This window comes from Crocodylus porosus, unplaced genomic scaffold (assembly GCF_001723895.1).
Source record: "Crocodylus porosus isolate Cpor-Errol unplaced genomic scaffold, CroPor_comp1, whole genome shotgun sequence".
Taxonomy (NCBI): Eukaryota; Metazoa; Chordata; order Crocodylia; family Crocodylidae; genus Crocodylus; species Crocodylus porosus.
This window is the reverse complement of record NW_017728947.1, coordinates 63997255-64011862: the sequence shown is the minus strand read 5'-3', so window position 1 is coordinate 64011862 and position 14608 is coordinate 63997255.

Here is a 14608-nt window from a genome sequence, read left to right as displayed (position 1 = left end):
GAAGTAGAACATTAGGGAAAGACAGCAGTGAGTAGAAGATAACTGAACTTAGCTAAAAAGAAGGAAAAGAAAGGAGCCAGAAAAAAGGGTTTTTTAAATAATTGATAAATATAATAAGAAAGCAAAACACCAGCTTCAGGTTCTACTGATAAAGGTCTGCACTGCCCTAAACAAAGGTTTTGTGAAAAGGGCAACAAAAGTGAAAATCCATGGTAAGAGACTGAAGGGAATACAGGAGTCCTATTTTAAGAAATAGCAAAAATGTATGTGAATGCAAAGTTTTGTGACATATATGAAGAATATTCTAGTAAACTCTCAAAAATGTTTGTACTTGGTGAATTTAGCAAAAATACACCAGTTAAAGAACATAAAAGAAATTCTAGGAGAAAAATTGAGTGAGTGAAAATATTTTGTGGATTTTGAATATAATTTTATAAGATATCAAAGCATGATTTGACCAGGCCCTTTAGCATCTATCTTCAGCATCTTTGTAATTAATTTAATTACTTCATTTAGTTACCCATAAAAAATTCCAAATATTTCCTAGTGAAGCGGAAAAAAAATCTTGTGTTTCCTATTAGCATATTTGACTACTGAAGCACAGAAGATCAAAGTCTTCTCAAAAGATTACATGTCATATATCTGTATATATGTGTCCATCCAAATGATGCAAGATCTATGAATGACACATAGATATCCAATGATATTTTTGTAACGATTCCTGAAATTATGAATACTCTCATTCAGAAGTTAGTGAAACAAATAAAGATAGTCCAAAATGTGCTTGATACACAGAAAAAAAGTGGAGTTCATTAATCAAGGTACCCCCACCCTCCAGTAGATACAGCCCATTTAATTGGTCCCAAAGCAAAAGCCCAAGTAAATGGAAATACAACTGAGATATTTGATTTACTCAAAAGGATTATTCAGGGGTATCTGTTTTTATTGTTACCACTTTATTTTGAAATATTTTGTTGGAAGGGTAGGAAAAATGTGCAAAACTCAGAACAACTTAAAGAACTGAATTTAGAGATCAGATTTTTATTCCCTGATCCCTAGTATACAAACTAATACAAAAAATTGGGAAAGTCTGGGATTCACAATGAAGCAAAATAGAAATGATAGCATTAAATGACTCTGACTAAAAATAAGAGTATGCTTATGAAGAAAGTTTGGTTTTAAGAAAGTAGTGTGCTTTTTTTTCTAACAAGGTGTGTTAGAAAGATTTCATGGGACTTGGGAAAAAATGTAGGACTTTAATTTTGACCCACTGATGCAGCAAATTAAAAAAAGTTTAAGACATCTGGAACAAATGTGTAATTCTGTGAGCAGGAAGAATTGCTACTATTAAAATAAGTGTTCTACCTAAATTGCCATTATTACTTTGTCAATCTCTCCCTGTAGAACTCCCTGGTAGAACTCCAGCTGTGAAATAAAGCATGATTTTCCAATATTACATGAAAGAAAAAAAGAGTAATGTAAATGTAGCCACAGCATGAAGGTTATTTTAGCAGAGCCAAACATAGGATTTGGCTCATGATACTAAGCTAAAACAGAGGAGTGACTAATATTTTCTTTCCCTTCAGGTCCTTTCCTTGTTCTCCTCTGGGCCAATCTTCCCACACCAACTAGGGAAACCTGAATACATGGTTGACTGATTATAGTGATATAGATCAGGGTTGTTCAACTTTTAAGTGGCTTGGGGACATACTACTGTGAGCCACAAGCCCTGAGTCACATCCCCCCAAAACTGCACCATGTATGTAGGGAGCTTCCTTCCAACCCCAGTCCACACACTCATGTATTAAACCCTCATGAGCTGCATGAAGCCCATGAGCCACCAGTTGGACAGCCTTGGGATAGATTATAGGATCCATCTATTCATTTCTGACTGTAAAGGATATTTGTTTGAATGTGAATGTACAAAAATCTCCCCTAGGGTAAGTGGATCACTCTCTTACATGCCTTCATTCTGTTCCCATTCAAGTCAATGGAAAGAACTAACTGAACTAACATGGCAGTATTGTTGGGGGTTTTTTTCCAGTTTTGGCTGTGTTTGTTTAGTATTTTCTAAATTGTTATGGAAAGAACGTTCTATGGCAAAAGGTAAAATGCTATCCTTGAAATAACACCATGAAAAATAAGTATAAATAACAACAAGCCAGTTGCCAAGAACTCTGCTTTTTATAAACCATGATTTTAGTAATTTTGGAGTAAAATTATATGGCACACAGCTTTGAAGTCATAGATAAAATTTTCCTCCCCCAAACAGATAAATATTTAAACTCCTTTGTGTTTTGTCTGCCTTTCTCATTTTATTGCATAAGTAGGACATCTGATACTATCTATTGTAAAAGGATGACTGTTGCCTTCAAAGTTTATATCACTTAGGGGCCAGCCCCTGCTTAATGTTGCAATTCTTGAAGGTTCAGGAAGTTAAGAAACAGAAGACCTAAGGTGTTCTCCAGGAAGTGGGACAGCTAGCTGTAGACTACCCGAGGGAGACTCCTGAAGTGCGGCGTTAGGCCTGGCACAGTGAGGCAGGTGCCTCTGTGTAGTAGTGCTCCCTGCTTTGCACACCACAGTGGCAAGTTAATCAAATTGTTTAGATGCATCTGGGATACTATGCATCTAGGCTACTGAAACTACAGCATACTGCTATTTTGCCAAAATTTATGATAATTCTTCTCTACCAGACTTATGACACAGTCTGGTGGAGAAGACTGTGATCTTGCATTGATAGATTCACATTTGCTTTCTTCGTTCTGAGGACAGCCTTTGTCATTTGGCCTTTTAGAGGCTTGCCATATCCTTCTCATCAACATGGAGAGAATGGAAGGTAGAGGTATAAGGTACTGGATCAGAAAGCAGAGGGGGAATCAAATCCTAGCATAGGATAACCATTTTTTCATACATGACCAATACTTGGACAGCAAGCTCAGGGTGTAGGCTTGAAAGCCATGTTAGCAAAATGCTTAGCATAACCAACACCATTTTGTGACTTGATATAATTAATTGAATGAAGCAGATCAGTGGGTCACTGTGTAATCTTTTTGTAACCCATGTCAGCAGAAAGTTAAAAAGAATGTGGTTTAACAGTCTGAGACAGCAGGAAAACAAATGACCCATTGTGAAAGATAATTGGTGGATATTTGTGAAAAGGCACATAGCATAAAGCAATGAAAAAAAATGTATACAGCTTGCTAAACACAAGTGTTGCAAACTGAAAAGTTAAAAGGTATGTAGCTAAGTACAAAGAAAGTGCATAAGCAGAAAAGGCTGACTGGAAAAATGGTGAAATCTAAGTTAAGAAACCACATGAAACATGGGACCTGACTATCAAGGAACTACAAAAGCTGCCTAGCCTCTAAGAAACAGTATACAATGTAAATAAGGGCATCACAAATTTGAAGGAACTTGAAGCCAAGAAGACAACTCAGGCAAATCCCCAAACAGTAAAGGATACCTCGCCAGCTAAATACATTGTATCCATTGGAAGGTTCATGTAAGAATATGAATATTATCTGTTAGGGCATGCTTAAGGGTTGCATTTAAAGCCTTGCTTCAGTATTGATATTACTTATGTGTTCAATAAATCAGGATTTTAGCTGGAATAGTCTGACCAATTGTTTCATTTCTGTTCACTCCACCCAGCAGTGGCAGGAGAAAATATTGTGGGGGGGGAAAGACTGGAGGTGCAGGGAGCAGTGCAAAGTTCAGGGGTTGGTGCAGGGCGATGCGGGACTGCTCCTCCTTCCTGAAGGGCTGTTGTGAGGCTGACACATGATGGGAGTGCTGGGCACAGCACTGCAGCAGCAGGGCAGGGCATGGCGGGACAGGGCATGGCATGGCATGGCGTGGCACAGCGTGGCAGTGGTGCTGGAGCAGTGGAGTCACATTTGGGGGGCTAAGCCCCATTAGTCCTGGCCTTCCACAGCCTATGACCCCGCCCCTTAATTAAATTTAGCGCAACAAGCAGGAATGGCAATGGAATCTGAAGACTTCTTCATTGCAGAGAAAACTGACTATAAACCACTTCTCCACAATTCCCTTCTGTGGTCTTAGCAAGTCCTCCATGTATGAGATTCAGAGACCCTACATATGAGTATTTCACAGTATATGATGTGCACCGATTTACATTTATTTGTTGCCCACTGTTGGTGGCACTAGCCCATACTAGCCTTATGAGCTTAAGGACAGCAAGCTGCAAACTTCCCCTTTTAAAATCTTTCCAAAAGGCTCCCTTTTAAAAGTGTATACTTATATCATGCATTTGTTTTAGAAATCAAATTGTCAGAAGACTCTGCAATTAGAATCGTATGCAATGCCTGTTCTAAGCACTAACCAGGTATTATAAGACAGGCAGACCTGATGGAACCTACTGTTTCCTTCTCCAATTTCTTTTGAGCTTTACTGTTCCCTGTGGCACCTAAGGCAGGAGACAGTCAAAACAGACAGTTTCTTGCAGAGAAAATTCCATTTTATTAGCCAGTAGCTGTTTATCATATGAGCAAAAACAGCAAAGAGAAGGATACTAAGAACATAAACTAAAATACAGAATACAGAAGACCTTAATGATCTTGTTTATTTTTATTGACTGCATTACTGCAGGAGCAAACTTGATGCCTTTTAGGAAAGCAAATAAGCTTTTAACCAATTAGAGTCTGTACTTTTATTTAAATCTATGCTACAGAAATTCACTACTAAAGAGCCATTGCACTTTGAGGTGCTTAAATATTGATCAGTGTTAGTGCTAGCTTGAATCTGGGAGCAGTCACACCATAGGGCTAGAAATATGCTCTGACTGTCCCTGATCTTAGCAGTTGTGAATTGCCACTATTGGCTTTGAGTTGCCACTCACTGACTGTGAGTGTAAAAAGACAGGCCTCTGTTCTAGGTAGGTGTTTGTGAAAGATGTGTTGGGAGGCAGAGATTTAATGGGATGGGGGTAGGCAACGAAATGGGACATGGAAAGGAAATGAGGATGGAGGAAAGGTGGGGAAATGAAGCAAGTCATAAATAAAAACAAGTAAAAAGAAATAGTTTTAAAAGAAATAAAGAGGAGGTAAATTAAAGAAGGTTTCATGTAATAAATTGGGATTGGAGTGTGGGGGGTGCTGGTTGTGCTTCCCAGGGCAGCTGGGAGGTAGGAGCAATGAGGGAAGGTGCCACTGCCCCTACCCCAGGAAGGAACACCCAGCTCATGGGAACTGGATCTGGCTCCCTACCTTTTATGCCCCCTGCCCTGCACCTGAGCCCTCTCCTGGACCTGTCCATGCTCTGCATCTTTGAGGAGGGGCCACATATTAATGGAACATGAGCTGGGTAAAATAGATCAGTGAGAAACCTGCCCTGGAGTGGCATAACTTTAAAACACCTAAAGTGTGCTTTAAACTAGTTTCAGGTGTTAATGTGTGGACAATCCAGGGGTTAAGAGCTCCAGGAGCCATCTAAAATGAGTGTGTAACAAGGCCCTTAGGAAAATTGGGTTTACCTCAAGTCATTTTTCCCATGCCTGTCTCCACAAATAAATTTCTGGGCCAAAATAATGTTGCACACATGTTAGTAAATTGTTAGTTTCTCTTACACTCCATTACAGTCCTTTAGGTCTATTGAAACACACTTAACAATATATAAATTAGTCAGAAGGCAGGACAGTGTGCTATCTTACATGCTCACTCATTCAGGGTTAACTAGCGTTAGGTCAGTCTAAGTACCAAACTGTACATATGCTCAGGGATGTTAGATTGGACACAACATGGCAGGCTCAATCTAACATAGTTCACCTGAGGAGGTGCACTAAGTAGATTGGCTAACCTGCACCCACTTTAACTGAATGTGTATAGACATTCAGAGCACAGCCCCAGGGCTCAGAAAGCTCAACTGCTCACCCCAGCACTGGGACTGTGTTTTTACTGCCCTTCTACCATGTACCCTTAGACTCACCTCTGAATGTCACATTGTTTTACACTGCAGTCTTAATTCTATCTATACAGGAATTTTGGCAGAGCTTCTTTCTGTAAATTCATAGAAATGAATGGGCAAGATATCAAGAGATCTGGCAGTCCTTATCTCTACAATCAGATAGAGTCAAGTATATCTAATGTCTTCAAATTCCCCGCCAAGTAGAAGAAATAAGTAAGTAGTAAGTAATTATTTCAAAAGTTCCCATACTTTAGAGCCAAAAAGATAAAGCAGTTTTAGGAGAGGTTGTAGATATAGGCAATATTCAAGGATATAGATATATTCAAGGGAAACTATTGTTTTCTTTGCTAGTGTTTCAAGCATAGTCTGTACTGATAAAGCTCCGCTAACAAAACTGTTCCTAATCTGAATTCATTAAAAGGTGTTTATCTCTGGACAGAGGGCTTTGAGGAATGTTACAACTTGTGCCAGCTATGGGTTAAGAGACTCTCGCCAGCCTCTGAAAACTGATTCAAGAGAACACTTGGCATGCCATTTATATTAGGAGGATGTTGGCTACATTCCCCTCACCACATCACGTTCCACTCTATTCTTAGATGGTATTGGCATTTGCTTCAAATAACTCTGTTTTATTTTTCCCTCAAAGGAAAAGGTGCCACAGCACCATTTAAGGATAAAATTGAATAAATTGAAGGAAAAACATCAAAGAAATATATATGTAGCAAGGAGGATATTGCCTTTCAATATGTCCATATGGTAGTCCCTATGCACTTTAATGTGAGTTATTGTACATGCTTACATCACAGGAATGCATTTCTAATTTTACTTTCTTCTATAGTATCTACATTTTTATACAGTTTTCATTTTTGTGAAGTGAATTCCATTGTTTGAATGTGTTTAATATCTCAATGTGACAATAACAAAAGCTGAGAATATCCAAATATCCTAAGACACACAAATCCCTTTGAGTAACATATTTTTGGAAATCCCATCCTAAATATGCTCCTGTGAAACTTGAGATTTCACAGAAGTTTCCTAAGTAAATGCCTAACCATAGATTTTTCTTCTTTTAACCGATTTTAAAACACCTACAGTCTGTTTCAAGCAAATGAAAGATTTGCATGCACAAAATGATAGCTCAAGTACTACTGATGTGAATAAAAACCCAATCAGGGTGCTGTTCTGCATGAACCAAAGGTTTCTAGATTTTATGTTACTCAGTTCAAAAACACTGTGAGGTGTGAGATTTGGAAAATGGTAAAGTCCTGCTTAATCCCTCATTTTACAGCTGTATAAAAAAGCTGTGTAAAGAAAAGCAAAAGTAAGAGGGGGGTAAATGACCTTAATTCAGTTCATAAATGACCTAATTTCAGTTTGAAAAATGAAGGAATGAAACATAATTATTCTTTTAGGAGGGAAATATCTACTGCTGTACACATGAAGGAAAAAGCACTCAAAGCAGTAGTGTTTTCCTGTAATTAGCAAAAATTACATCTTTCTTGAAACCAATGTTTTTCTTATCATTGAAAACAACATTCTTCAACTTCAAAATATTTTTTTCCCAGAAAACTACTAAATGAATGTCTCTTGAGCATCTTGAAATGTATCTATTCTCTGCTTTTAAAGTGCCTAGACTAATTAGAGCATGACCTACACAATAGGGGATAGACAATATTTTACCAATAAACGATGACACTTCAAAGAAATAAAGAAAGGTTATTTGAGATAGGATTCTGTGAGCTCAGCAATTCAGAGGGGGGCCCCCAGTGCATTTGAATTAATTTCAAACCATTATAGATATGTAGAAAGCTGGAATGTATCTGAGTTTTGCTGAATGCTTTTGAATACAGTTAGCTGAAACCAAAGTACCTCCTTCAACAACAGAGCTGTATCTGCATTAGTAATGGGTGAACTTCAAAAGGTTTAGAGTTCACATTCATTTCAGTTCTGCTATGAGAATTATCCAATCTGAGGAGCTTGCCTGGCAAGAGAGTGCCACCTTTCTTTTTTCTAGTGCCTTCTCCACCCCCAGAAAACTTTCCAGTAAGCTCATGACTCTTCCTTCCTATGGGGAGGTACCTTCCCATATATACCTACACCTACACATATCTTTTCTTATGGAGATGGTCTGGTAGTCTGTTATTCCTGATATCTTTGCAGCATGTTTCCACTACACTAGTTTTGTGTTGCTTTCTTCTTTCTCATTTGTTGTGTTTGGGGTGGTCTTTCAAAACAGCATTGCCTTTTTCCAACTCTTATTTTACTAGAAATCCTGGGAAGTAGCTACCCCTATTGTTTCTACTGCAGATTACAGTATAGTTTAGAATTTATGCCCTACAGTACACTGTGGGACTTCAGAATCTCTAGGCCCATGTGTTAGTTTGCCTCCTTCTTTCCTGAAAGAGTAAGGGCCGTACGAAGCAGCACCATTTCATTTTGACTTCCGTTTCGCAGTTTTGAAGGGACAGTGCCAGCTCATGTTCATACTGTGGTTGATTATTACCCCCAGGTCCTTTTCATTCAATGCTAGTCAGCTTGGCATTGTAAGTGTGTTCGTCCCCAGGTGGAGCACTTTACATTCCTTAATGTTGAACTTCATCTGGTTCTGAGCCACCCAACTTGCCAGCCTGTCTAGGTCCACCTGTATCTGCAGCCCATCTTCAAGCATGACCACACTTCCCCATAACTTGGTGTCTTCCACAAACTTGGTCAATGAGCTCTTCACCCCCACATCCAAATCACTGATAAAGATGATTGGGGTGTTTCCTAAGAACATTAGGTTGAGGACACAGAAGGTGTTTTTACATACAATCTGGGGTGGGAGGGAGGGCGCTTTAATTAAAGCAGCTCTTCAGTGCCACTCTAATTAAAACACCCACAGTGTGTCATGTATTCAGCATCCCATGCTTCAAAATGGTGGTGGGGTGATTTAACTTAAGCTTATTTGATGACCTTTAAAATGCCACCAGCACCATTTTGAAGAGCAGGGACACTGAAAACACATGACATGGAGGCTGCTGGAGTGTACTAGCTAGCACACTCCAGCAGACTCAATTAATCAAGTCTGATAATATAATTAGCACATGTTGGAGCACATCAGGCACATTATAGGTGCCCAAAGATTTCAAATACAAATCTGTAGGATCAAAAACATCCTGACTTCTTGTGGTCTGTCTGAGTTCTTTGCAACAGAGGAATTTCTGTTATTTTTCCATAGTTAACAAACAAGAGCTGGTATTTGCTGAGAGGTACATTAAGTCTAACAAAGGGTGTCTTGGGTCTACAAAGAACTACTGGCTGCATCTATACAGAAAGCTGACTGCACTTGTTACTGCGTAGTCATTTGGTACGTGGTTATGCATAACCAAGTACTAAATGACTGGTCAGTAACCAGCGTTACTGCACAGTAGCATCCTGGCATGGTTGCCTAGTGATGCTTACTGAACAGTAGCTCATGACTACTAATCAGTAGCTCTATTGTGCAATAGTAACAAGTTACTGCACAGTAAGCATTTCATGTAGACATGGCCACTGAAGTAAAGCAACGCAAAACTGGTGTAGAAGGAACAGTTTTAGAAATTGCAGTAGAAGCACTGTTCTGGACAGGGTTACTTACTGACAATGCAGCTGAACTAGCAATTTTTATTCCACCATGAAGAGACTAGGACCAGAGATGTATATTCAAGGATCCTCTGCTGTACACTGGAGCTGAATGGGATATGTTTAAACATATTGGTATCAGGGAACAAATTAGCTAAGAATTAATGCAAGGACTTGTAGTGTATTTCATCTTAGGCACCACTTCCCATATAGACAAGCCCCGATTCTTAACCTACCGGTCCTACAATAAGATCTCCGTTTTGTGTCTGTACACAAACTGCTAGCTTAATTTTTTTTTTTTTACATATGTAGTTGTGGTACCATACTCAGAAATCCAATAAACTTGCTTAGTCATGTATTTGCGAATTCATTGCCAGAATATTCCTACCTCACCTATGGGAATACAGAACTTAATAATTTAGAAAGGGTCTCTTGTAGGGCTATTATTACAGTAATCTCTTCTACAGCAATCCCTTGAGGACAGAAAGATATGTACACTGAGTGCTAGAAACAATAGAATCAACATTTGAACTTCTCGTGCTCTTAGTCAAAACCATACTGCCCTGGTAGTGTCTTGTGGAAACAACTGCAAGCTAATGTTCTGAAGAAACATCTCAATCATGTTAATAATATATAGAAAAAAAAGCTTAGAAGGAAGTTATTTGGATGTCTTTGCATTTCTTCTCTACAGTTGAAAACTGTATTTGCTTATTGCAATATATAATTATTACAATAACCTTGGAGCTTTAAATAACCTGTTTGATTTATTTAAGCCCATGGAAAAAAAAGCTGAATAGTTGTTTTCATGAATGAATAATTGGAAAATATTGATACGGTACTTCACCAAATTCTCCAAAGATAAAATTATCAGCAGGAGCTGAAAACAAAAATGAGGAATTTCAGGACAAGGCCCTTTTTTTCTTTAAAAAATTACAAGTTTTAGTGTTCTAATCCAATTTTTTATGCAAATACTAACTAATTAAGTAGTTCTGGACACAGAGAACTTCCAAAAATAACTTAATAAATAAACCAGAAAGTATATGGGGGTGGGAGTAGAAGAGAAATAGCGAGAGGTTTCTACATATTGTTTCAAAGGTATGGAAGATAAAATGTTAAGAATGGTATAATAATGGCTATGGCTAAGAGGAGGATTATATTTCTGTGGTTGAAGAAAAAAAACATTTTTCAACAAGGTTAAGTGAGATTTGTTTATAAATATAAAATGAGCCAAACTATTGACACTATACGAGGCATCCTAGATTTGCACTTCTCTAATATATGTACATAAACACATATAGATACATACGTAAGTAATTTCTATAATGAGAGTGTCACCCTCACAAAATTCTGGTAAATATACCAGTCTGGGCATAAAATCTACTTGCCCATTATTATCACAATGAGCATCACTCTGCATTTGTGAGTAAGTAGAAATTTGCAAAGTTGGATTAAAACTGAGCCATAGAAAAGAAGAGAACAATAAAAAATACCCTACCACAGAAGAATAAAGTCATTTTTATTAAATCATCAAAAATGGTAAAAGAGCAAATCCTCTCACTTTGTGGTATAACTCCTACTTGTTTTAGTAATACGAATAGTCCTGAGCCAAGCAGGATTTGGCTTCAGATGCATGTGAGGAAATATCCAACATCCTCAAAAATACTAAATTTCATAAAAATGAAGGGAGTTCACAATGAAAATATAGCCTGAACCGTAACCAACTGCTATGTGAATAGTAAAATTTTAATTGACATCAATACGATCTTAAATTGATGTTTCTTTCCTGAATCATGTCTTTGTACACTGAAGTCCATGCCACAAGTAGTTACAACTGTCTTAACAAGAAATAGGTCTCATTGGCAGAAAAATCTGCAACTGAGAGTTAGGCTCTATTGTTCTTGTTTGCTGTAGTGCTATGGCTGCATGACTCTACTGTGAAAACATGAAAGGAATGAGTTCTTTACTTCATTTCTCATCATCGCTTTTTCCCTACTGTCCTGTGTACATTTCTGCCAGCCAGAAGTATTTGCAAATGGCTCCTTGAAACAGATGACAAATGTCAGGCTGTGAATCAGACAGTGCAGGGGCATTTCCCCTCCTATCACCTTTCTTTCCCCTACACACACACACACACTTTTACACTTGGCCTCTGCTGTTCCAGGTCCTGAAATTCTGAATCTGTTTCTAAGCTGAAAATGTCCTATTGAGTGCTGGAGACTTGTCAGTGAGCCCTAATATGCAAGTCTTTCATAGTGAGCTGATTGCAGCTCCCTGCTGCATGCTCTGTTTGATGGGTGAGGGGGACGTTTCATAAACTCAGTAAAAAATGAATCACAAATGTAAAAATTAAACCATTGTCAGTGTTGTCAAATCTGATAATTCAACTGAGGAAAATGATTTGGGACTAAAATGAAAACTGGCCCATTTAGTTAAAAATGCAAAAAATATTTGCTATGGGCTACACACACTGTAGCCTTTTTATTTATTATTTGCTATACAGTAATAGGACAGTATAAAGGCAAGCACTCAAAGGTTAGAACTAATGCAAGAATTAAGGCGTAATCCTTATTTGTCCCCCTTGTTTGTTTGAACTATGATACAGTCTTAATTACATATCACTTTTTTTTTTCCACAGGACTTCTGCCACATTCAGGCTATGGAATACTTTCTTAAGTGTTCCCTGGTGAGCAGCTATTCAATATTTTGTTTTACGCTCATTGTTCAGTGTGTGTCTCCGGGCCTTATTTATGGCACACTATTCAAACCCTGGTATGAGGACAGAGTTATTAATTTCCTCATGGGCTTTGCTGTGGCACTTACTGAATATGAACATTTCACATATACTCATATTTTTTCACAACACCCTTTTGAGATGTGGAAGTGATTATTCCCCTTTTACTGAGGCACAGAGAGTGTTAAGACTTCTTAATTTCAGAAGGCTAAGACTGAGTGTCATAGTACAGTGCCTACTGACTTCAGTTGCAACTCTAAGTGCCCAGAACTTCTGGAATCAGACCTCAAGTTATGAGGGATACATATGTGGTGACCACCTGTGGGAAGTCTGGTTTTGGTTACATGACGAAATCACAAAGAAATATTATGTTGGGAGTACAGAGTCCAGTTATCTGGGGCAATATCCCACTATTTTAACCATGAAAACAGTCTTTCTCTTTCAACTTCAACAAATAGGGAAGGCTCCTACAAACAACAGACCCCTTTACTATGTAATCCCAGTTTTTACTAGACCAGATTATCATATATGAAAATTTGGTAATAAAGGATTTGAGTACATACTTCAATATGGTATTATAATGTATGTACACAATGGAGTCAAATTCAGGTTTCATGGGCAACTAAATTTAGGTTTTTATCCAGTGAATTTCAGTCTTTCTTTTGTACTTATGCCCTGCTTTCAGATTCATTTTCTCTTCTCCCTACTTTCTGCTAGCCTTCTCCACTGATTTTCAGTCTCTGCCTCATTGGCAATAACACTAGCTTCATCTTACCCCAGTCTCTGTCTCATCTTTCCTCTACTCCCATCCCTCCACCCTAACCTTTCTTTTACATTCTCATTCGCTTTCCTGGGTGCCCATCACAGTCTCCTTCACCAGTCAAACCTAAGTCTTCCATCCCAGTCACCAACACCAAAACCTCACCAGTTTGAAGTTCCACAGTTCATACCCTCAATGAGCATGTCTACACATGCAAGCACATGCGCTTGCAGCAGCTGAAACGGAAGCAGTGCAAATTTGAGTCAGGGCTTTTTGCCTTAATGCATGTGCCCAGACATGCATTTTGGCATGGGGCAAATAGTGCCATTTCAGGCAAAATAACCCTGCCTGGCTCCTTCTGGATCTGCAGCCAGGGGGAGTTAGAGCCGGTGCTGTCCCCAGCAGTATAAAAGCTGCCCTGGCAAGTAGCTCAGGGCTACTCACTTTCAGGAGATTCTGGGGCGAGAACAATTGGTAACTGGGGACACTACCCCTTGTGCCAGCTGAACTGCTGAAGCAGCCCTGAGAGTTCCCTGCACCCTTTACCCACTTTGCTGCCCTGCTGTGACCTCCTGCGCACCTGCCAGACCTGTATGGGGACTGCACAGCCAGCTGAGGCATCTGCCTCTCTCAGCCAGCTGCCAGTGGGCTGTGGCTGTGGGATTGGCCTTTGTGTGGCACTACTGCCATGTGTGCCCCCCTGCCTAGCCATCTGGGCAAGTATCACCCCAAAGATGTTCCCAGCATGGTGGGCTACTTTGAACTGTCAAAGCATGTCCTCCTGGCCCCAACTGGCCAGGAGGTCAGCCACCTCCAGCTGGGTACAAGTTGCCAGCTCTGAGCAGGCTCCTCTGCCTGGGTCCTGCCACTTGTCTCCCTAGCAGAAATTCCAGTATTCCCTATTTGAAAACTGAAAAATCCCTGATAAAAGAATCCCAGAGTCACTCTGTAAAATACCCCCAAATCCATGTTCCTCCACAATTGAAACAAAAAGAAATACTATATATATAGAGAGAGAGAGGGGATACAGAGAGACAGCAATCAGTTGTGCAATGTTTAATTGATATATCTAGTGTTAAAGCAGTTTGGAAGCCTACCAATGTCTCTATCATCATAATAAAATGAATTCTAAATACCTACATGTTTTGCTGTTTGCCTTCTGTTTTCTTATCATGGAGCAGTTAGAACTCTCTGTGACCCCTTCACTAACAAGGAGTGAGGACAGCTGTCCCTGCAGCCACAGCTCCTGCCAGCAAATATCATCCTGTTTGGTAGCTGGGCATGCAGGGTGTGTAGGGCGGGGATGTGGGGTTTGCAGCAAGGGGGTGGAAAGGGAGTGGGGGGATGTGGGTACCTGTGGAGAGATATGGGGGGCTGTGAGGTGTGTGGGTGGGTATGGGTGGATTGTGGAGGGACTGAGCAGGAGGCTGCTCAGGAGGTGGGTCCCCTGCCCCCTGCAGGGTGCAACCATCCTGCACAGCTCATGGACTGTCCCCCCCCCCAACAGGGCTACAGCCTCCCTACAGGGGCCACATTCCCCAACAGGGGTTACAGCCCCCCCCACAAGGGCCACATGCCCCCGCAGGAGCTAC